At 48.3% G+C, this 22,301-nt stretch overlaps 1 protein-coding gene across 2 annotated transcripts in view; it reads left to right on the top strand.

The window, feature by feature from the left end:
* Positions 1 to 153: 153 nt before the first annotated feature.
* LOC119457465 (serine/threonine-protein kinase PAK mbt) overlaps positions 154 to 22,301 on the top strand; it is a 74,291-nt gene continuing 52,143 nt past the window's right edge. For both annotated transcript variants that reach the window (XM_037719032.2, XM_037719031.2), the window contains exon 1: positions 154 to 213. The gene's annotated coding sequence lies outside the window, so the exon portion shown is untranslated. The remainder of the gene's footprint in view (positions 214 to 22,301) is intronic.

Below are 22,301 nucleotides of genomic sequence, written 5' to 3'. Positions count from 1 at the left end.
TCGCGAGAAAAACAAAATCCCGCAATTAGTATTTCATATATTAAACTACAAATGCGACTTCAAGATTTAACTTTGCCTGGTAAATGATATTACCGTTAATATTGAAAAAATGCACCTGTGCAAATCCGGAAGTTCGGTTACCTGTTGAGGTGCCCGGATGTCGATACGTAGTGACAAGATGGCGAAGCTTTGACAGGAGTGCTGCTGAAGCAGGTAAGTTGGAAGTCGTTCTCATATTGTCTAACGCTTCTCCCATTTCCTGTGTTGCATATTTATTCGTCCGTCATTGCATGTGTAAGTTACAGGTGTCCTGTCAGCGTCATTGCATTCAATATCGGCTGTCACGCGAGGAATGTCGTTACGTGTTTGCAAGTGTCGCCCCTAAGCAAGGGTTATACATCGTAAGCTAGCTATGTTACTAGAAGCACTCATTCGCGGAATTTTTGCGCGCCTCTAAATACCACGAATCGCACTTGAAATGCTGGCGTTTTCTTTGACTGTCACTGGAGGAGTTTAAAACAGCTGTTCGCCGACTTGTTGCGCTCCTAGTTTTGGTTTGTGTGACAGTTCGGAGAAGTCGCGTGTGGTGTTTGAACGCGCCGTTGAGCGGTTGTTCCGGGCAACCTTAATTACCTGCGTAACCTTCAAGGTTTTTGTTATGCTAATTAATTCTCTGGCCACGCTCGGTCACATGTTCTTTGGAGTCTCCGCCAAAGCTGTGACCTTGGAAGGGGCTGACGCGACTTCACTTGTTGGCGCAACTCCTTGTGTGTTGTGAATGGGCGCGCCCCGGCCGACCGAGATTGTTTTCCTCATGAACCCGCCTAGCGGTATTCGGTCATTATCGTACGTGCCGCAGGCGCTTTCCAGTCGGCGATGCGAACACGCTCATTTAGCGCCGCTTATAAAAGTCGCAAAAGTTTCGAGACATCGTGCAGGCAGGGCGTGCATTCTCGCGCTGCTTGTAATAAACGCGGTCGCCGTAGTGTCGCGTTCTGTTTGTGGTAGTCACCCGAGAAAAAGAAGAAGAAAAAAAAAAATAATGAAACAATTGCGTTGGTATTCGCTCTGCGAGTGGTAACTCGAGCGCTAACTTTTGATTTACCTCGCGCATGTTCCTCCAACGAAAACTGAGGCCGGCGTCCACGGAGTCTTTTTTGACCGGTTCTAGGAAATAAATGACGCACGTGTGCGGAGAATGCGTTGTCTCACGTGGAACACTTGACCACTGCACCCCCCCTCCCCCCTCCCATTATTTATCTCGCTTTTGGGTCGCGTCTGTTTCGAGATCGGAGAGATTTCATGGACATGCTCAAGGGGGGCTTACCAAAGTTTCGTGTCGCCCTTTATGCGAGTTCGTGATACACTAATCAAACTTCTGATTGACATTGATGTTTAAAACGTAGTGTTTGTTATTTTCAGGTGCCATGGGTTAAAGCGTAAATATAAAACACTTTAGCTGTCATTCTCTCTGCGTTCCCGTTCTCATTAGTTGGCGGTTTGCATCACTCCCTCGCCTTTGCGCCAGTGGATAACTTGTGTGCTTGCTTGTTGAAAACAACACCCTCCGGAAAAAAAGAAGAAGAAGAAATTAGAGGGGAGGGGGGGGGGGGGACTTGGCCGAGCTTGATTTGTTTCATCTTTTGCGTCGGTGAAAAATATACATGGATAATCGGGATGGAGAGTCGCGAGTGTTCGCGAAATGTTGCGTTTGTCGACATCGTTATGTCCGGTCAAAATCATTTTTGCGCGCGTGCCCAGAATGAGGCGTGCAGATTCACCTAGAGCGCGCGCGTGAATATTGCGAACGCCGCGCAGGGGGTCACGCAGGTCATCGACGTGATGCTCGTATAGTAGTTTTTTTTTGTAGCTGCGGCATGGGCTACGGCGTTGCTGCCCCGTTAGGCTTCTCCGCCCGCTGCTTTGCGGGTCGTGCTTCCTCCGTTAGGCACGCTGTGCGCGTCGTGCACCTGCGTACTTTAATATTTTTTTTCTTAATTTTTTAAATTTTACCCTCGTTTTCGTGGCGTACTGGGTCGTCGTGTCAGCCGCGTCGCTGGCCGTCTTCCATGCGACATCCAATAATGTCGGAGCCGTCTCCTCACGTGATATGAAACGCCGTGTGCTATTTAATTTAGCCCAGACGAACATTCTTCTAATTTGGTGTCAATGACCGTCGCCTGTTATATGGTATAGATGAACGCGATCTCCATCTTCAATTTGTTACGTCGTCTGTTTCTTTGATTTGTGGAGCTTCCGATTATGCGTTAGCAGTTTCTCCTCTTAAATGCGCTTAAAGCCTTCGTAAGTCATTGCGCATTACACTAGTGTCTCATTGTCATGGACGCGCGTATTTATATCCATTGTGGCAAAATCAGTTCTGCAGAAGCCCGCAAAGTGGAGGAAAGTAATTAAAAGGAAAAAATTTCGTCCACCTGAATCGTTGCTCGAAGCTACGAAGTAAACCCATACGGGTTTCTCAGAAAGCCTCTCGGTTGAAGAAAGACCGGGATTTTTCCCCCTTTCACATATCTCTTATGTGTGAGTATTCGTTCCTCTCATAGAAGATTTAGGTGGTAACTGCACAGTAAAAATGTGTTATCAGTCTGTTCAGGCACGTCTTTGTTGACACAGTGGGCCATAACGATAGAAACCCGATAGGGACGCTGTGGGCGTGAGTCACGCCCACAGCGTGACAGCATAATCCTGACTATGCATGGGAATATTGCAATAGAACAGAGGGCAGCAGAAAAGGGGGTGGAATTGGGGCATTCATTCATAAAAGTATAAATTGGCAAAGGGTCAAACAGGAATGCAAGCAGCATTTATGGCTAAAAGGGAAAGTGGCAGGAGAGCACACACTCCTTGGCTTTGTATACCTGTGGACAGGAGCAAATGCCAAAGAGGAAAAGAAAAAAAATTCTGGAATGCATATCAAGTGACATTAATGAGCTAGGAGGAGGGTGCGAGATTATTATACTAGGAGACATGAACGCACACATAGAAGATAGGGACGGGTACACAGACTCAACAGGCAACATGATGCTGGATATGTGTGTAAGGCATGACTTAGTTGTATGCAACAGTACTGAGAAGTGTGAAGGGCACATAACATGGGAGGTAGGGAGCCTGCAGTCGACGATAGGTTATGCACTAATGTCACATAGGATGCACGATAGGCTAAATGTAATGAGCATAGATGAATATGGCTCCAGAAGTCTAGGTAGTGATCACAAACATATTAAGGTGAGTTTTAGAAGGGAAATTAAAGTAGGTAGGAGGCAATATGAACAACCAGGTGGGACATTTTACTCGGAAAAGCAGCTGGAAATAGTAGCCCAACAAATTGAGGAAGTAATTTCACAGGATACTAAAACAGAATGGACATATGCAAATTTAACAGGGCTATTTGAGCTAGAGCTTGCTAAGCTACGAGTCAGGTCCAAAGGGAACAGAAGACGTGAACCCAAGAGCTGGTGGGATGAGGCTAAGAAGGCCATAGAGAAACGTCAGGAAGCATCCAGGGAACACAGATATTCAAAGCAGAGGGGTGTACCAGAAGCTGATGTAGATAGAAAATGGGATAACTTCTTAAACTGTAGAAGGGAAGCATCCCATTTGATCAATGAGAAGATTAGAAGGGGACCCAATGGTTGTCAGAAGTAAACAAAAAGGATAGAAAAGCAGTGAAGAAATTTTGGGAACATCTCAACTCCTTGAGTAATAAGACTAGCCTAGAGCAGAGGTTTATAGTTACAGCTCAAGGTGTCCGGCTAGAAGGAGATGAGGCAATGGAACATATAAGAACAATGATGACAGAAAAATTAAAAGAACGAAACGTAGCATGTGCTCAATCAGGTGAGGATAGACTAGTCAGTGCAGTGGCTCCACTGGCACAAAGCGAGTGGGAAAGGGCAGAGAAAAGGGTTCCTAGTAGCACGTCGACAGGTCCTGATGGCATCCCAATTATGTTGATAAAGACATTGGGCCCAAAATCTAAGAAAGCACTAAGAGAGGCAGTGAGCAAAATGATAATGGACGGTAAAGCCCCCGACGGGTGGAGACTGAGCAGGATGAGCATGATATATAAGGGAAAGGGGGACAAAGCCGACATAAACAACTACCATCCCATAACAGTGATGTCAGTGGTTTACAGGGTGGTGATGCAGATTATAAAGGTGAGACTGCAGGCATGGGTGGAGGGCGAGGAGGTGCTGGGGGAACTACAAAATGGGTTCCGGAAACAAAGAAGGTTATTAGATCTGTTCTCATTGACGCAATGTATTGAAATAGCAGAAAAGGAACACAGGCCCCTATGACTCGCATTTCTGGGTATCACGGGAACCTATTTGTGAGACATACTACTGGGCACTCGAGATGTGGAAGATGGAGTAAGCAATCTTTTAAAAGATATCTATAAAGGTAACAAGGTGCTTATAAAATGGGAAAACAAAGTATCTGAGCCTATAGAGATACAGCATAGGCTTTGGCAGGGATGCCCTCTGTCACCTTTGTTCATGCTGTATTTACAAGGATTAGAGAAAAAATTAGAGAGGAGCGGACTTAGCTTCAACCTTACTTTTTTCAAGCAAGGAGAATGGATTAAACAGTCATTACCAGGACTGATGTACGCGGATGACATTGTACTTAAGGCTGACAGCAATGAAGACTTTCAGGGATTAATGGACATCTGTGGTAAAGAGGCAGATAGCTTAGGTTTGAAGTTTAGTAAAGAAAAATCGGCAGTCATGATTTTTAATGATAATCAGAGCAGCCAACATAGGATACAGGAGGTTACGCTGGAGGTAGTGGATAAGTACAAATATCTTGAGTGGATAAGCAATGGGGCTGAGTGCCGAACGGAACATGAAAAATATGTAACGGCTAAAGGTAGCGGGAATGCAGCTGTGATGAAAAATAGGGCACTGTGGAATTACAATAGGTATGAAGTGGTGAGAGGGATTTGGAAAGGGTGTGATGGTCCCTAGTTTGACTTTCAGTAATGCGGTCCTGTGCATGTGATCAGAGGTTCGAGCAAGGTTGGAAGTTTGTTGTACACGCGATTTGGCGGGATTCCCGGAATCAGTCGAACCACGCAGAATTAGACGACCATTGTCACCCGCCGCTTAGTACCACCAGAGTCCTTAGATACTAATAAACGGACTGTGGTGTCAGCGAGCACGGGTCACTTGGATGCTCTCTGTCTCCGCACGTCGAGGACTCCACATTGTCCATTGCCTGTCCGCAAACGTACAAGCCTTTGCGGAATACCAGAGAGGCGTACGACAACAACGCTAGTAGCGGCATCTGGTGACGCAGTATCCATACCAGATAGCTCGCAACTACCTGGCTGCTGGTTTAAGGCGTTGGTAGCGACATAATCGTTTGTACGATTTTCCTTCGAGAATAACTGACGCGACACAAAAAATTTCTAACGCAATTAGACAAATCGTCACAAAATGTCGCCACCAGGTTTGCTACTGCCGTCCGCGGCTCCGAAAATCTGTAAACGGTAGGAAGCTCGCGGGCAAGCTAGAACTGAGGTAGCGGAAGAGGCTCGCGCGTTCTCCTGTTCCTAAGCTAACATGTCTTCGAAAGGTTCTGGAAACGGCATGACGCGAGTGGCACCCTTACCTGTAGGTGTGTGTCACATCACCGATATATTCATTGCTTTGCTAGATGGCTAATACGGTGGAAAAGACGTGAAACCGTGTGAAGAAGCGACCGGGCATCAAAGAAACGAGATAGTTGTACGAGCGATACGTCTTCGACCCTGTGCAGTGAACTAGGAGGTTCTGGAAGAACTGTAGACAGTTTCTGTAACGGTGGCAGTATACACCAGCGTTCTTATTTCGCTTTGATACATGAGTCATGTGTTTATCGTTATCATAAGCCGACAGTCACCATTGCTTGGCCGTCGTGGTTGCCTTTTTTGTGCCATTGAACTCCAGTCATCATCGGCGAGTTTTGCACCTTTACGTTCCACCAGTTACTAGCCCTCTTCGCAGTGTTGCTAGCAAAAATAAGACATAGCTCGTTGCGCAGCGTACGAACAGGAAAAGGAAGACGAATTTGCAGTTATGTGCTCCGCTTAAGAAACCGCTTGTGGCCATATCGACTCTCCCACAGACCGACCTGTGAAAAAAAAAAAAAAAATTACAAGGAGCCTGTGCAAAGTGAGAAATGCCGGCGGGCCCACCTTGCCAGGTCCGTCCCGTAAGCTAATCCGCCGCCATCACCAACCAGGAACCCTGAAGTGGAGTCTATTGTGGGATAGGTTTGTGCTTCCTACAGTCTGGTTCGGGCTTGCGACGCTATACCCACACCGTCGATCGTTAGCGAAATTCGGCTGGTCCGTGAACTTCTTACCGTTTACGGTTTGCCACGGACGGCAGCAGCAAAGCTTGTGTTGCGTAAGGGTTCTTGTCGGAGGCAAATCATAAAAAGAACCACGTTGACATGGGTACTTCCAAGGCGCGGCGTCGGCACCCGTCTCTCGCTTTTACGCCTTTTGCTGTCCTCACGGTAAAGGTGTGTGTTTCTTTTGTTTTTCTTCTTGGTAATGAAAGGGTAATTTACCAATACGGCCCAAATAAGTTTTCTCTTTATTACCTCTTTAAAAATCTGGGCTACACGCAAGTAACAGAAGCGCTGACGAAAGGCATCTACGACCGTGCTCCAGTGCGGCTTGCACGTATACTCGCAAACTGCAGCAGGCGCTCGCTCTTCTGCGTGTCAAGACTCAGTCTCGGCGCCTGCCGGCATGTGCCAGTGTCCAACTTTACTAGAACCGTGGCTAAGCCATGGTTAACATTGTTTCCCTGACTGTAAACGCTTTCTCGCTGAGCGTTTCCGTTTGCATTGCATTAAGCTTTGCTACTCTTCCGGATTGATTTGTGCCGTAAAATTGGTTCGTGTAGTGCATTGCGCGTGGCTTGGAGCGTTCCTTCGTTCATTTCCTTTCTTTTTCTTCCTTGTCCTTAAAAGCTTTAGCTCGGGGCCTCCTATCTAAATACATGGGAAAGGAGAAATCATTTTTCTCGGCAATCACTACACCAAATTTGATGAGGGTTGTAGCACCAAAAAAATTAAAATCTAGGGACTGTTGGTTGCGAATGTTTAATTTAAGTCGTCAATTTTTAAATAATTTTTAGTAATTGTAATTTGTTAATAAATAATGACAAAATCGCAAATTCAGAAAACGAAACTATCAGGTTACAACTCTAACTCAGCAATAAAGAATGATATCACAGTTCTGTAAATTGCACCTAATAGTACATCTAAAGCGGATAAAATTGATATACGTGGCTCTCGAATAGACCACTAATTGGTGAGTAGAACCTTTGCAGTACCTTTGTAAAGAATGCAACAAATTCACGTACGACATAAATTGATATATCGAATTTGTCCGCTTTGGATGCTCCAACGGATGCAGTTGACAGAACTGCGATATCGGTTCTTGGTGCAGAGCTACGAATTTGTAAACTTCGTGCTTCTATTTTTTTTTTTCGAACTTACCAATTTTTGACAATTCCATTAAAAGAATGCAGGCCCTATCAGTATTCCGCTTCCAACAGTCACTATAATTGAACTTTGTCTGTCAAATGCAACAAACTTCTTTAAAATTGGCCCAGTGATTATCTCAGAAAAGTGATTATGCGTTTTACATGTGTTTGAATAGGCGGCATCGGAGTTGGACCCGAGCTAAAGCCTTCTCTTAATGTAGTTGGATATGTGACGCATGTGCTTCTCTGTGCACGCACCGGTCGTCGCCATTCTTCCTTCGATCACACGTCGCCTTTATCGTCGTGACATCTCACACTGTGCATCCGCCCGATTGGATGTTTGAATTTCGGCGTACGGTATTTACGCGTTTTACCGAGTGTGGGCCTTACGCGAGGCAGGCTTATGGCTGCTCACTGGAGCCTCCAAGTGCGCTCATGGCTGCTAAGTAAATAAATTCAACCACTGGTGGCCGACTGTGAACACAGTTACATTCTCCGATCGGTTTTTCGAATGCCATCTTGTAGCGGCTTGCGGGAGTTAACCAGTATGCGCGTGATTATTATAGTGGAACTTCCAATTTTTCGCACACCACTGTTTGGCTGCGGGAATCACACGAGGGCGGGCCTTACACGAGTAAATACGGTAGCTTATGGACGATGCGGTGCGTGAAAATAAACATTGCATAGCATTAAAGTTGGTGTACCGTCTTGTTAAAGAGCGCAAAGCCAGACGAAGAACGCAACGAAGGTGGACGTAGACAAGCGCTGCGGGCAACTAGCTCGGTCTCATACCCTGCTACAGTTTATTGGTTCCTGTGTGGTGCATAAACATAGATATTGCATCAGATTACACGTTGCACAGGATGTCAATTAAGACAACTATAGGCATCGAATTAAGTTATGTAGCATTTAATCAACCGCTTCACTAGATCCTGACATGTGCGTGAGATCTGCATAATACCGTGCAAATCAGTTCTTAGGAATCACGCAAGGTGGAGGAAGGTTCATGAAAGAGAAAAATTGGTGGCCTCCTGGACAACAAACGCATGTGCACTAATAGTCAATGACTTGGCGAACTTACCTCGCATGCTCTGGCGGTGACCCGCGTTACGCGGCGATGAAAGCAACACTTCTTCACGTTGGGATGCGGTTCTACGCAGCCCCAACCTCGAAGAACAGTTATGGGCTGTCCAACGGGCCCGCGATGCGGCGGAGAGGCTCGGCCTCTCTGTCCCCGCTGCGCGCTAGCGCGTGTACTAAAGGACCCTAATAAAGTTTTTCATCCATCCATCCATCCTGGTTAGCTCAGATGGTAGAGGTACCGGCCCGGAAGAGCGTTGGTCCCGGGTTCGATCTCTGGACCAGGATGCATTTTTTTTTCTAACTGCGAGGCTTTATTTCTGAAAAACTCGTGTGGGTTTCCTCGGTGACTTCGTGTTACACTCGGGTGGGTGGCAATTCTTTCCTTTCATTACATAATTCTTTTTCTCTTGTCTCCGAGAGAGGAATCGTTTTTCTCTGAAGCGACTGGTGTCGAGAGTGGCCAACACACTTCGCATTCGCACTTGAATAGCATATTTACATGTCGCGATGGCCCAGTGGCTATGGCGTTCTGCTGCTGAGCACAAGGTCAACAGGTTCGACTCCCGGCCGCGTTCCGATTGTGGCGAGATGCAACAACACCACCCACGTACTTCGCATTTGGTGCATGTTAAAGAACCCCATGTGGTAAAAAAAATTCATCCGGAGCCCTCCACGCTCTGTTTTGTGCATCTGCTTTTGGACCCTTGAAACACGTGCGCGCATGATTAGTATAGTTCTTTTTCTGCGCTGAAAGGCAGGCGTGTACAAGCATGGATACAGATTTATTAAAAAAAAACCCTTACAGGTCCCTAGAGGCATTGCACAAAGAGGGGTATGTATACAGGAAATGTCAAGGCACTACTGTACAAAATTAATGCAAATGCCGGTAGTGGCAATATGATTCATAAAAAAAAAAAAACTAAAATGCAAGTAACACACAATATACATCAGCCGTTAACTTAAACCTCTGTTACAATCAACGCGGAAACAACAAATAGAACAAAAAGTAACAACTCAAGCTTGATTATATTCGTTCTACGTGGACCCGTGTCTGCACGCGTGCTTTAAAAAATAATTGCCGTGGAGCCACAGCAACTTGCTCAACTTCCGCTCGTCCTATACCACTGTCGGAAGATGACTTGCCTTTAATGTGCAGAAAGTGGTGCACTCTCGTAATGGTTTATTTTTACAATGAAGGTGTTGACTTCTGTCAGTTTTGTATAGTATTTAGCATCGCTAAGTTGGTCACGCCACTGTTCGATTTATGGTCACGTGTGCGAGTGAATATAAATGTGCTTTCAATAACTTGTAATGATCTCAGCGGCCCAAATGTGAGACTTACTATAAAAGCTACAAGGTCATACTGACGGTACTGGTGCTGACGTTCCCTCGATAAATTTAGAGGAAAAAATGGGTAGTTTGGTTTTCATTTTGCTTTTGGTCAACCTATTACCGTGATATTAATGAACACGGGGTTTCGGAAGACATCTAAACTGATTAATCCTTCGAAGAGCCGCCGGACGACACGGTGCAGCGCTCCGAGTCGTGGTGTACGTAGAGTCACTGTCTATGCTCCCTATAGGGAGCTTATACAGTGACTCTAGGTGTACGCTGAGAGAGAGAGAGAGAGAACCGGTGGGGGATCCGCCGAGTGGTGGAGTGGGCGCGCTAGTTTCGCGCGGGATGCGATGGGGGCCATGACCTCATCGTCTTCCATTCCTCCGTGTTGCATCAGGTCTTAAGTTAATCCGCGTTACTCTATTCTTCTGCTGGGTGTTGGAAAATGCGCAGCGAATAGCGTCAGCTGCATGTCGTGGGCGGTTTCAAGCCGGCCGCCGCTCCGTCGTGACCAAGGACATCCCTGGCAAAGATTCGGTTAGCTTAACGGGACACTAAATCAGCTTATATTAAGTGCTGTTTCGAAGCTACAAACTGCTTCGTGATTTTTACATGCGTCTTTAAGGGGTCATGGCACCAAATGATCGAGCTTGAATTCTGCATGGCATCTTAAACCGTACGCGTCCCACAGCAAGGTGGCAAAATTTGAACGCATTCGGGGCGGTAGAAAACTGGCAACAGTTTGGCAATGGTAGAGTCTGGCAACATTGAGTAGTGATGAAACGAAATCGCATATCTAAAATGGCTCTCGGATGAACGGACGTTGATCTCGAAGGCCATGCTTTTGTATACTGCAAGCTCTGGAAGCGATTTCAGGAGCTAGAAGTTCGTTCTGTCTTTGCATGTGCGTCCCAGCGGTCTGCTGCTCGCTTTTTATCGCGCTGGTGAACTCAACTGCGACGCCTTTGCTTCGCTGGTGGGTGCTATATAGTGCTTGCGAAGAAGACGACATGCATAGCAGTGGCCTCGCATTTCCTGACGCCAGCCACACAGTTCATGCCAAAATGGCGGCAGTAGATTATTAAGAAAAATATGGTCAAAGTTTAATTGCTTGAATTTCGCGCCGGAACCCCAGCGTACAGGCATGTCAATGTATTTTCTCGTAGTCTGGACCGTTGTGGATGCGGTTCATTACAGTCACTGCAGTCAGTAGCAATTCTTCCTTGTCTTCCTTTTTTCCTTTATTGACCTAGTTGTGCAAACAACCAATTACTGGCACGACTTACTACCGTTGTGGTGCAGTTGCAGTTCTAGAAACTTCCCCAAATTGACTTCATTCACTTCACCTTTAGCAATAAAACTTCACCGTGCCCGAGCAGACGGTGTCAAAATCCATGACGTCATGGCGTGCTAGTGTGGGAACTTCAAGGCGGCGACGTCGCCGCCCGTCTTTCGTTTTGGCCTCCTTTCGCGGTAAGCGTGAACTTTTTCGGCATTGTAGAACGGTAATATACTAACACAGATGGGATAGTCTTTCTCTTTAGTGTCCCTATACAAGGTGATGGGATAGATCCAGGGCGTAACGAAGTCTCGTTGTGCCGACAACGTCATACATGTGCCGCTCCAAACAAGATAAGTTCGCAAGGAAGGTGGGTGCCTGGAAGCTTCAGCGGCATTCCTTGTTCGACTACTGCTTATACATGTACTACGTGTGTCCGAGTATAGGACAAGGTCAATTGACATGGTCGCGAAGGCGAGGCTGAAATATGGTTCCAAGCCAATGAGCAGCGACATCAATTATGGTCGTGCGATTGAAGAGCGGCTACATCTCGCGGGGCAAAACGCTAGCTGTTGGAAATTGTGCATCCGATACGTCTCCAAGGAAACATTTGAAAAAGTACAGATTTTATTTTGAACAGGAAAATGTGATGTCATAGGCTGCTTGCTTCCATCCACGAATAATTATGAATACGAAACTGTACAGGCTTTCTGATGTTTGCTCGTGGCGATGCGTGCTGAGATATGCCAACATTGTATCAGCGTATTTAACACTGCAATGTCGTCAAAACTCTCTTATGCGTAGCCATAAAAGTAATGGCTATATCTGTAGTGTTAACCTTATAAGATTTGATTGGTAACTTTATTTTTGAACTACCTTTTCACTAAATATTACGCTTTAGCTATGTCTTCAGTGCCAGAGAAAAACTACAGGTGGCACGCGTGCTATGTTAGTGAAGAATATAGGAGGCGTTGGCAGGACGTATGGGCTAAAGCCCCTATATTTATAAAAGTAGCGCCATTCTTAGATCTTGCCGCCACCGCGCTCATCCCGGCGCTTCCTCCTCGCCCTCTCTTAGCCGCCTCCTGTCGCCCCAGCCTCCTCCGCTCCCCCATTGGCCAATCCGTGTCACGTGGAAGTTCGCGTCGCGCTTTTGTATATTTTTTTCTTTCCAGCGCGCTCCGACTGCCATTCTCGGGCCTGTGCGACGAAAGTGCTGTACGCACAAACGGATCAAACGTGTTAGGGACAAGAACTTCGTTGTGATGGCATGCTGCTGCGCCTTAAGTTGCCGCAACCGACAAAGCGAGGGCAAAAGGCTTTTTTTGTTTACCATCCGGCGTGCGCAAACGCTTGCTGCACACTTGATATTTGCGCCGTCTCGCATCGTCGCGTTGCTACTTCCAAAACGGCATTATTAAGACCAGTTACTGACTGACGAAGCAAAATCGCGCCTCAAAAACGTCTCCGCAGGGCGCGATCGAAGTTTTCCTCGGATTTCCTCTGGTAGCGCGTTAGCTGTCGTCTGCCACGGCAGGCCCGACGCAGGCGGCGCCACTGTCGATATCGCGCCTCGATCGCGCTGGTCGCGCCGAGCGCGATAGTGGAACGGAGGAGGAGGGAAGTGGATGGCGCTACTTTTTATATATAGGGGCTTTAGTATGGGCTTCTATGGCACCTTCGCTACCATGCGTACTTACATATACCTTGGATAGGACGCGCGGCTTGGTTGTGATAAGGACAGAATTGGTCGGAAGACACTTCTGTCGGGACGGCGGCAGCGGCTGAAACGAGATGGTTTTCGATTAGCGAACGCGGAAACGAGAACTCGGCATGGTGATGGAGCGTACAGAAAGGTTTGACGACCGTCGTCTTGTTGATGCTGGGACCCGCTGCGTCTAACCCCCATGAGATAAGGACTGGTTGGACGCAGAGCAAGCAAGCACCACTCCGGCGAGTGCTTTTCGTTAACGGCTACAGTTTTTGGTGAATATTTCACCGGTAGTTTGTCCCGTTGTTTTAGCAGCAGCGTAGTCCCTGTGCACATGACAGCTCATTCGATCACGGACTGGTGGCTGGAATGCATTTGGTCGGCGGCTAAATTGTCTATGCCCTCGGGAAGTCCTCAAACAGCGTCCAGTGATTTTAATTTGTCCGCTTGTTTTTCCTCCGTTTATTTCTTTTGTTCGATAGCGCGCGCCGCATGTGTTGCCACTGCACCGTTCGTAGGCGACTGTCGCCATACGTGCAGACTGGACGCGGCCTCATTCGATGGTGAGGAGCGATTGCGTTGTGGCTGGTTTTGCTCGCGAATCAGCGCGGCAAGCATGCTTGAACCTGGACGCCCTTGGCCCCTGAAGTTCACTCCGCCGTGGTGGTTCTGACCTAATTTGCCATCTTGCTGTTAGTACAGTGACGTACGCCACGCGAGCTGGCCAGGTTATCCGATACAAATGTAATTTTGGACCCATTTTCCATGCCACAAATCGATGCAAGGCGGTAGGAGATCGAGCAGCGTTCTGTCGCGTGAGTGCTCTCAGGTTTTTGCCGTCGCAAGCGCGGCGACATGTGACCGCTCGTCTGCTGACGCTCGAGGAGGAACTTTAATTGTTTTATTTTACATCTTTTCAGGACATTACGCAAAAGATGAGATGACAACACTGATTAATCGTCCACGTGCGCGTTCACCGCCTTGCTGTCATGTCGACACCCAGCAAAGCTTTTATGCGCGTCACTCGATCTCCCTTAGTTTTCTTTATAGAGACGGCTCCTCATCTCTGGAATGGCGCTGAGGAATCCGCTGCGAACGGAATAGGAGTCACGCTGTTGATTATCGGCAATTAGCGGAAAGGCCCGCGCACTTTAGGGGACGCGAGCACAACACTCTCACTTCACGTGCACAGACTCCACGGTGATCTGTTGTGCGCCGTGTGATGATCGTCGCGCCAACAATAGCCTGCTGCCTCGCACAAACGCCCCGGAATTAGGATGTGGCGCGGATGTATTTCTTTGAACTAAGCATGCGCAGCAGGCGCGTCGCAGGTCGATCAAAGAGCCCGCATACGCTTACGCATACGTGCACATTGAATAACTTCATCATTGTCAACATGCCAGGAGCCTACCAGTACAGCGTCTCTTATGGCTGGAGTGTCACGGGGTGTGTTCCTGCTTTAGGACGCCAACCCCAATCATCGCGCAGCGCCCTGCCCTGCTGGGCATCTTGCAGTCCTCTGGCGAATAGATGTGTACGCTGATCAATGCAGGTATTGTAGTGGCGCATACCGTTACCCACGCGGGACACTGGTGACGCAGGGTCCACCATAATTTCGACTGCTATCTCGGTACATCTAGTTTGCATGTCGAACGACGGTGACTCCTTTACGTTTAGTCTCAGTGGGTTCCTGCGGGTCATCGACATCCGCTCCAATGTTTGCTGCCGCTGTGCCGTTAGAGGTTACGCGCGTATACTTATAATGCGCTTATACTGTTTGTGTGCGTGCCAGATGGTCCGATAACAAGTGTCGCATCGGACGTATTTGTCGGTCGGTAAACTGTCGTGTAGTACGTCCTCGGGCAACGGGGCAGGTTTATACTGCCTGCTTGCGGTGTACGCTGCGCTGAACTATCGGTTTCTATATCGTAAGCACGGCTGCGCGCGCGTGCTTGTCGTGCGACGCGACCGGCAAGCTAATACGATCGCCGCGTCGTCGTTCGGTATGCCGTCGGTGTCCCAGCCGTCTGATCTAGACTCGGGGGTCGCCCTTGGTCGTCTGCCGTGTACGTAGACCTTTCCGGGTTTCGAGTTCGACGCTGCTTTCGACGAGATGCGTTTCTTGGTTATACATAGTGCAGTGCAATATCCCTGTCACGGTCACTGCCGTTGCAAATCTTAACGGGAACATCGCAGAAACGGGGCGAAAAGTAGAAGCGCAGACGTCGTACCTACTAAAGTATAATAGGAACAGACGACGCACAGGGCTGCACGTGCATCGCCTTTTTCTCCGGCGTGAGTCGTCTCTTGGAAATGGGCGCCTTTCCATATCGCTTCTCTCGTCCGTGCTCTTTTGCTGCGCCACAATTCTGGTTAAAAAACATGCACGAACTAGCCCCTGAAACATGTTTTATCGTCTTTTCCTACTTTCTGTTCCATTTCTACACTGTTCCCGTTAAAGATATGCAACCAACTAGGCGAAGACGTTGCGAAATGCGAAAAACACCCGTGTACTTAGATTTAGGTGCACGTTAAAAGTGGTCCAAATTATTCCGATGCCCCCCTCTACGGCGTACCTCATAATCAGATCGTGGTTTTGGCACGTAAAACCCCCACAAATTTTTTCTGTCTTGTTTTAGGCGAAGAAGTTAACGCGGAGATGCGTTTCTTGGTTATACAGGCCACAGTGCAGTACCGCTGGCACAGTACCTGCGTGCGCAAATCTTTTACGGGAACAGCGCAAAAAGGGGACGGAAAGTAGAAACACAACAGACAGCGCTGCACGTGCATTTTCTGCTTCTCCAGTGTGCGTCGTCTGTTCCTACTTTCCGTTCCGTTTCTGCGATGTTCCCGTTAGATGGTGTGCAACCAACTTAGCAGGAGACGTTGACGCGCGTCTACAAAATTAAGCGGCAACCGCATGCACGCGATATATTACAGTGGCTAGCGACAGGCACACCCTGTCGCGCTATCGCGTGGCGGCGTGGAGCAACCACATGGATGCGACATCGCGAAAAAAGCCACAAATATGCATTGTCCGAATAAATATCCTGCGCGCGTAAAGAAATCTCAAATCTAGCACGAGGTCAGTGTTTTAACCACAGTGTATTAGATCTGGCTTTAATATGCTGTCATCGCCAGTGGAAATGTGTTCCATGCCGCCAGCGTGAAATGCCGTAGCGCCATCCTTTGAGCAAAACTTAAAATAATTTTGTGGCTTTCGGTGGCATTTCAGACCTAACACCGTCAAAACAACTAACTGATCTCAATATTATAGAGGCCCTCAAACGATTTTGTGCAAACGTACTGAGTCGTTAGGGTCGGTACTTATGATCATTAAGTGACGCATTTATGCGCTCCGCGTAAAACGCTGCGTGTAATTTATTATGATGTTTTAAAAATGTGCATCGCTACCGATCGCAGCGGCGCCGCTCCTCTGAGTTTCCAGCCGCGCCCTCCCAATTGACGTAGTTAGCCTAATTGACGTCATTTGGACGAGCTATCCGATTAGCTACCCAGGTCGCGTCATTGATAATTTTTTCAACTTTATGGTGAACAAATGTTCGTAATAGTTGGAGTGTTGGTTAATATTTCTCTATACGAAAAAGTAACAGAGAATACACAACGACAATTTATCATTATACACTCAACCACTTTCGGCACACATCAGCTGTCGTCTGCTTGTGTTCTCCGCGTTGATGCGAGCTGCGCGGTCAGTCTCGAGCTTTCATTTCGCGAGCACCATGAATCGCCCTTGTTACGTTGCGGGCTACAAATCTAGCGATCGGCGACATGTCAAGCTGCAACATCGTGTCCCTCTGCAAGGCAACCTGCGAGCGGAGTGGCTGCAGTGCATCGGGCTGTCGGTATCCGATCGGCGCCAGCATCTACGAGTTTGTGGCTCCTTCACTTCACGCTGGAGGATTAAGACCACAATAGAGGGTTTTAGCGTGTCCGCTATTCGAGTAAACGCAAACGGACTGGGCGTTGTACCGGATGAGCGGAGGCGCCAACGTGAACGCCCTGCGCGGAGCAGCCACCTGGTGGCACAGAGCTAATACAGCAGTAACCAAGTGTATTCTTCTTTGCTGCTGGTGTAGGGAATCTTTTTAAATATTTAAAATGCGTTACACTTGGTTACAGCATTATTAGCTCTCTTTTTGGTTGGTTAGGCTCTGCGCCACCAGGTGGGTGGACTGTGCAGGCCAGTCAGGCCGCTCACGTACGTCTATGCTAAAGCTCCTTTATCACAGTGGTAGCAGTATGGAAGGGCTTTAGTTTACGCCTCCGCCCATTCGTCAAAATGCCCAGCTCGCCTGTGGTTACTGGACACGCTCGGTGCTACGACAGAACGCTCACAGTGCACGCTGCTTGGATAGCTCTCGCTTGGGATCGACGGCCAGGCGGCTAGCAGAGAGGTTGGAGAGGCTCCGAGACAACCGGAAGTAGACGACACGACGTCACATCATGATACAGAGCCAATGAAGGCGGAGCTTAGCCCCGACCACTTGGCAAACGAGTTGAGAAAAAGCGTGGTTAACTTGTAATCGGTCCGTAGCTCTCTTAATATGAGACGCTGTACACAAATTGTGCGAATGTTTTACTTAAGCTGTACCCTACGCGTCTACAAAATTTCCCCGAACCGTTTCAGGGACCCTTTCACTAGAGTGAGCCATATACAGTAACTCTACCTTTAACGACAAGACAGCGCCGATACTTCGTCCTCAGCGTTAGATGAGACGAAGCAATGGCTGATTTTACTATTAATTTTGTACTGTCGCGGCAGAGAGCTCGTTGCAAGAGCAAATTCAGATCGAAGCGGACAGACTGGTTGCTACCACGTTGTTGTGCAATCATGCGGCAACCGCCGCCGCGCAGACCTCCGCGCAACAAGCAAAGATTTCTATAGCAGGATACAACTATATAAAAAAAAAAAAAATTGCGCGCCAATCCACCCTGTGAAGGTGGTTGGAAAGCGAAGCTTTTTACGTCACCCTCACGGTGACTGCGGCGCACTTGAGTTTTTTTTTTTTTTTTTTTTGTACGTCAATGGTGACGTTGACGACTTGGCCCTTTATCCCAAACTGTCCGCCTCCGTGAGAGAGACGTCGGATTGACATGAACGGAATCCTAGGTGCCACCAGACGTTCCTCTACTATGTTTAGCGGAGGCAGATGTGCGGGGATCGGAGGATATACGTATCCGTTAGTCTTGGAGAGTTGAGGCACTTTACCTTTGACTAACGAGTCTTTGCAGGCACCACACACTTTAAAGTTCGCAACGTCCGCTCCCGAGAAGTTACTCGATAACACGCCGAGTGCACTTTTCTTCTTCGCTGCATTCCTAACGTTTGCGATGCACGTTAGATCGTGTTGAAACCACAGTCGATCGCACACGGAGCAAGTGAACCCAAACTCTACGTCGAGAAATTTCTTCTTAAATTTAGAATTAGCTCCCTTGAACTTGGCCAAATGTGGTGTGGTACTTGCGCCGTTTCGCAGCGTTCTCCGCTTCGCGCCTGTCGTCGTCCTCGCGGCGGGCGCTCCTCTTGCGTTCGGCGTCTCTGACGACGTATGTTGGGTCCTGCTGCCTGGCCTGACGCACACGTTCCGCTTCTCTAGCGGCATATGCTGGGTCCTGCTGCCTGGCATGACGCATACGTTCGGCATCTTGTGCGAGAGCTGCTGGGTTTTGCCTACGACGCTGTTGAGCGAGACGATTTTGTTCTTTCCGCCGAGCCTTATATTCACGCTCTTCTTCTGCCGTCTTTACTTTCCGTGGTCTACCCATAGTGGGGTAGTCTAGAAAATGAACCGAAGCAGTTACTAGGCTGGAAGGGTTTCGAATGACGTCAACCCTCTTTCAAGCAGCTGCATAAGCTTTGCAACAGCTGCAATCTAATCTTACGGACCGCGCCGAGCCTGTTTCCGTTGTTTGCCCGCAGCCCTTATCATCCATCATGTTGGCTCATCACTTTGAAGCTTGTTTTTGTGGTTTTTCTTGCGAAAACGAGTGCTTAGTTGTACGCTGAATGCCTGAATTCAAGTAAGCTATACTGCTATACCTGCAATTGTTAGCGGTTCGTCGGGATCGTTTTTTGATTACAACGACGGACACGACAGAACCCTTGGCTGGTAGAGGTACAAAGCTTCGCTTTAAAACAGCAGTTGGCAACATAGGCACGCGGACCGCGCGGGGTTGTGTTACTCCGCCAGCCAATCACAGAACCAAACAAAATCGTCGTCATGCGACCTTTTCTAAACGGCGTCGTACTTGATACGACTGTACGTTGCCCTATACAAAGAGAGCCACCCATTAAAGGGGCCCTGAATCACTTTTAATCGAAGTGGAGAAAGGCATTTGAAGTAAAAATAGGCTAAATACTTTGCCGCAAAAAGTACTTCAGTGCGTTCAGTAGAAGCGGAATCAAACACGACATCCGCTGTGCTCCCGTTATTTCAATGCCTTGCACTGCGAAGGCTACGGCGGAGTAGGGCGGGGCCACAACGCTCCGCCTTCGAAATGTCATCGTGGCGCGCCGTTCAAATTTCATTTTGGGTGTTAACGTAGACGCTACCGATTTTAATGCCTACAACGCGCTAAACGTAAGCCAAACGCGGTTGTCCTCAGTGAGTCTGGGTGCGCTTAGCCAGTGGATTCGTGGCGGCACTTCGCTGCGGCCGTGGTGTAGCCGACCGTAGCGACCAGTATAGCAGCCGCGTATTGGAATGTGATTTATTACGAAATAAAGCACATAGAAAAGAGTGAGGATCATGGCTTCTGATGAAATGAGAGCGTTTGAGAGGAAAGATCACTTCGCGCTCCGATTGCGAGCTCCATGCACCGCGTACGACAGCAAAACTTGGCTGAGATGTTCACAGCAGCGTATGCTACCCGCGGACTCTGTTATTTCACCAAGCCCGAGGGGAGGTTCAGGGCCCCTTTAAACGCAGCTGAGGCACACCGGCAATAGGCTTTCGCTTTGTACCGAGGCTACGGCGTTTTTGGTCTACGCGCTCGGTCTACGCACGCAGCGATCCGCTGGAAACAGCGTATAAGGGCTCCGCTGTAAAAAGCTTTAATCCTTAGATACAAACTAACTGTGGCATACGGCTGCTAATCCGTTGTTGTAGGTCAATTTTGATTTCGTTATTTTTCTTTTCGTACTTATTTGCAGCCCGTCGCGGCAGCCTCACGTGCATGCTCGTGCGAGCGAACGCCGTTGGCGCGCAGTCAAGCGTGGACGGAACCCGCGGAGTGATGAATTTTCGTGACCGCACTTCTTGTATAGCTTCCACAACGTTGTACCCTATCCTCCTAGGTTGCACCTGATGTCTGGAACGGAGTAGCACATCAAAGAACTCCATGTAGGGAAAAAAAATAATAATAATCGGCTGAGCTTACGTGTGGAAATGCGAAAGCTAGTTCCTTTGGTGCATTATAGTCCCTTTGGTGAAACACAAACACTAGGCGCAACTTTGGTCAGCGAGAACCGCCGTGGCGTCGAAGCGTGCTCGTCTCGCACCGCGGAGGTCCGGGTTCGATCCCCAACCAGACCGAATTGTACCCGATTTTCTTTTCAAATCCATTAATTTACATTGTTTACGTTAACCTCCCTGAGAAATTTGACGTCAATCCGAGCATTTTTGACGTGTTTACACTCTTTGCGCCGTCGCCCATTTTTGGTACCATTGCTCGGTCACGCCGCCGACGGATTTTCGCGTAATGGGGCCATATAATGCGTTCGCATTAATAATCCGCTGCCCTCCACTACGGCGTCTCTCATAACTTAAGTGCCCATTGGGGCCGTTAACTTCCCCTTGTCACTCGGTCAGTCAATCGCTAGACCATGCGGTTTGCATAGATTCGAAAAAAAGTGTCACGTGACACTTTCTTGGCGTGCCACGACCATTTTTCAACGTTGTTAGTTCATAATCTGAGCTTACACCCACGCCCGATTTGTCGTGAGGAGCGCACTGCTGGCTTCTGTCAGGTGCTGAGGTCATGAATAGGCTCTGACTAGCCAGCCGGAAGGGGTAATCCATTCCATGGAAATGCTATCTCCTCGTGCTCTGTCATTGTTTGGCGCCAAGCAGCAGGTGCGGGTACGATCAGTCGTGTTTCACCCTCTGGAAGACAGCCTCTGTCTCGATGGTACTGCTGCGATAGTAGTGTTTTGTAGACCACGTTACATCTACCACGTGTCATTTACAGCGTCATGGACTCCATTATATTTCTTGGCCATTGTGGCAAAAAAAAAAAAAAAAAAAAAACATGCATCACCACCAACCCTCTGGAACAGCCCGTTAAATTCAGCGGGTAACAACAAAGTAAAAGAAATTTCAATAGCCTGCAAATATGTTTGAACCTCAAGCTGGCACCTGTTTTCCTATGCAGTTAGAACGTGGTTTAATAAATGAACCTTAATCTTAAATGTACAAGAAAGCTGCACACACGAGCCTGACGCACGCGGAGTGCATCTTATGTTTCAGAACCGGCAAATTCGGCTGCCCAGTACGCGCGACCAAGGGGCTCGAGAGCACGCTGCTGCTGCCGTAGCGCGGATACGGCAACCCTCGCGACTGGTGTTCCTTTAGCTCACTTGCTCGTCTTTCTTTTCTGCAACCTTCAGCTGTCGCTTCGCGCTAGACGAAGACTCGGATTATAGAACCTCCGCCGCCAACTCGATCGACCAGTACGTTACTCGTTTCACAGTCACGTGCTAATTTTGTGATTCTCGCTACGCCGGTATATGCAGCCCACGTGATGCGCTCTTGCGTCAAGGCTGCGCAGATTTGATACGGATGTTGCATCCATGCGTTGCGCGAGCGTCATCGACCCGTCAGCGGTTTCCGACAACTCGGTTGGCTTGTGAAACAAAGAAGTGTCATCCGCGCGGCATTCTCTTGCCTGCCTGGGTTGGGGAGCAGGAGGGACTTTTCACCGCATTTGGTGTTGCGAAACCTTTTTTTTTTTTTTTTTCCTTTTACTTCTTTTTTTTTTTTTTTTTTCGGGGACGACGTGGCTTGCGACATGCAAGGCGCTCAGCGCGGCCGAGTGAACTCGTGCCACCGTAATGTGGTTTCGTATTTGTCTTTTTGTTTTACGCGAAGGCTTTTTCCTTACTTCAGCCTCATCCCGTGATCTTTGGCCGAGATGTGTGTATGTGTGAAAAGGGCGGGGGCGAGTTTGGTGTGTCTGACGACGGGACTGTCGCGACGCCGACAAATCTGCATTGTAGTAGCCATTTGTACTGGCCCTACTGCGGATGTGCCGTTGACTGGCTTTGTTCTCTACGGTTGTAAGCAACTAAACAAGCAACACCGAAACGTCCTCATTGTATCGTATTACGCTGTCAAGAAGCGGAGTGTTCCTATACTTTATC

This window comes from Dermacentor silvarum, chromosome 7, assembly GCF_013339745.2.
Source record: "Dermacentor silvarum isolate Dsil-2018 chromosome 7, BIME_Dsil_1.4, whole genome shotgun sequence".
NCBI lineage: Eukaryota > Metazoa > Arthropoda > Arachnida > Ixodida > Ixodidae > Dermacentor > Dermacentor silvarum.
The sequence above is the reverse complement of the archived record's forward strand: the minus strand, read 5'-3'. Positions and strand labels throughout refer to the sequence as shown.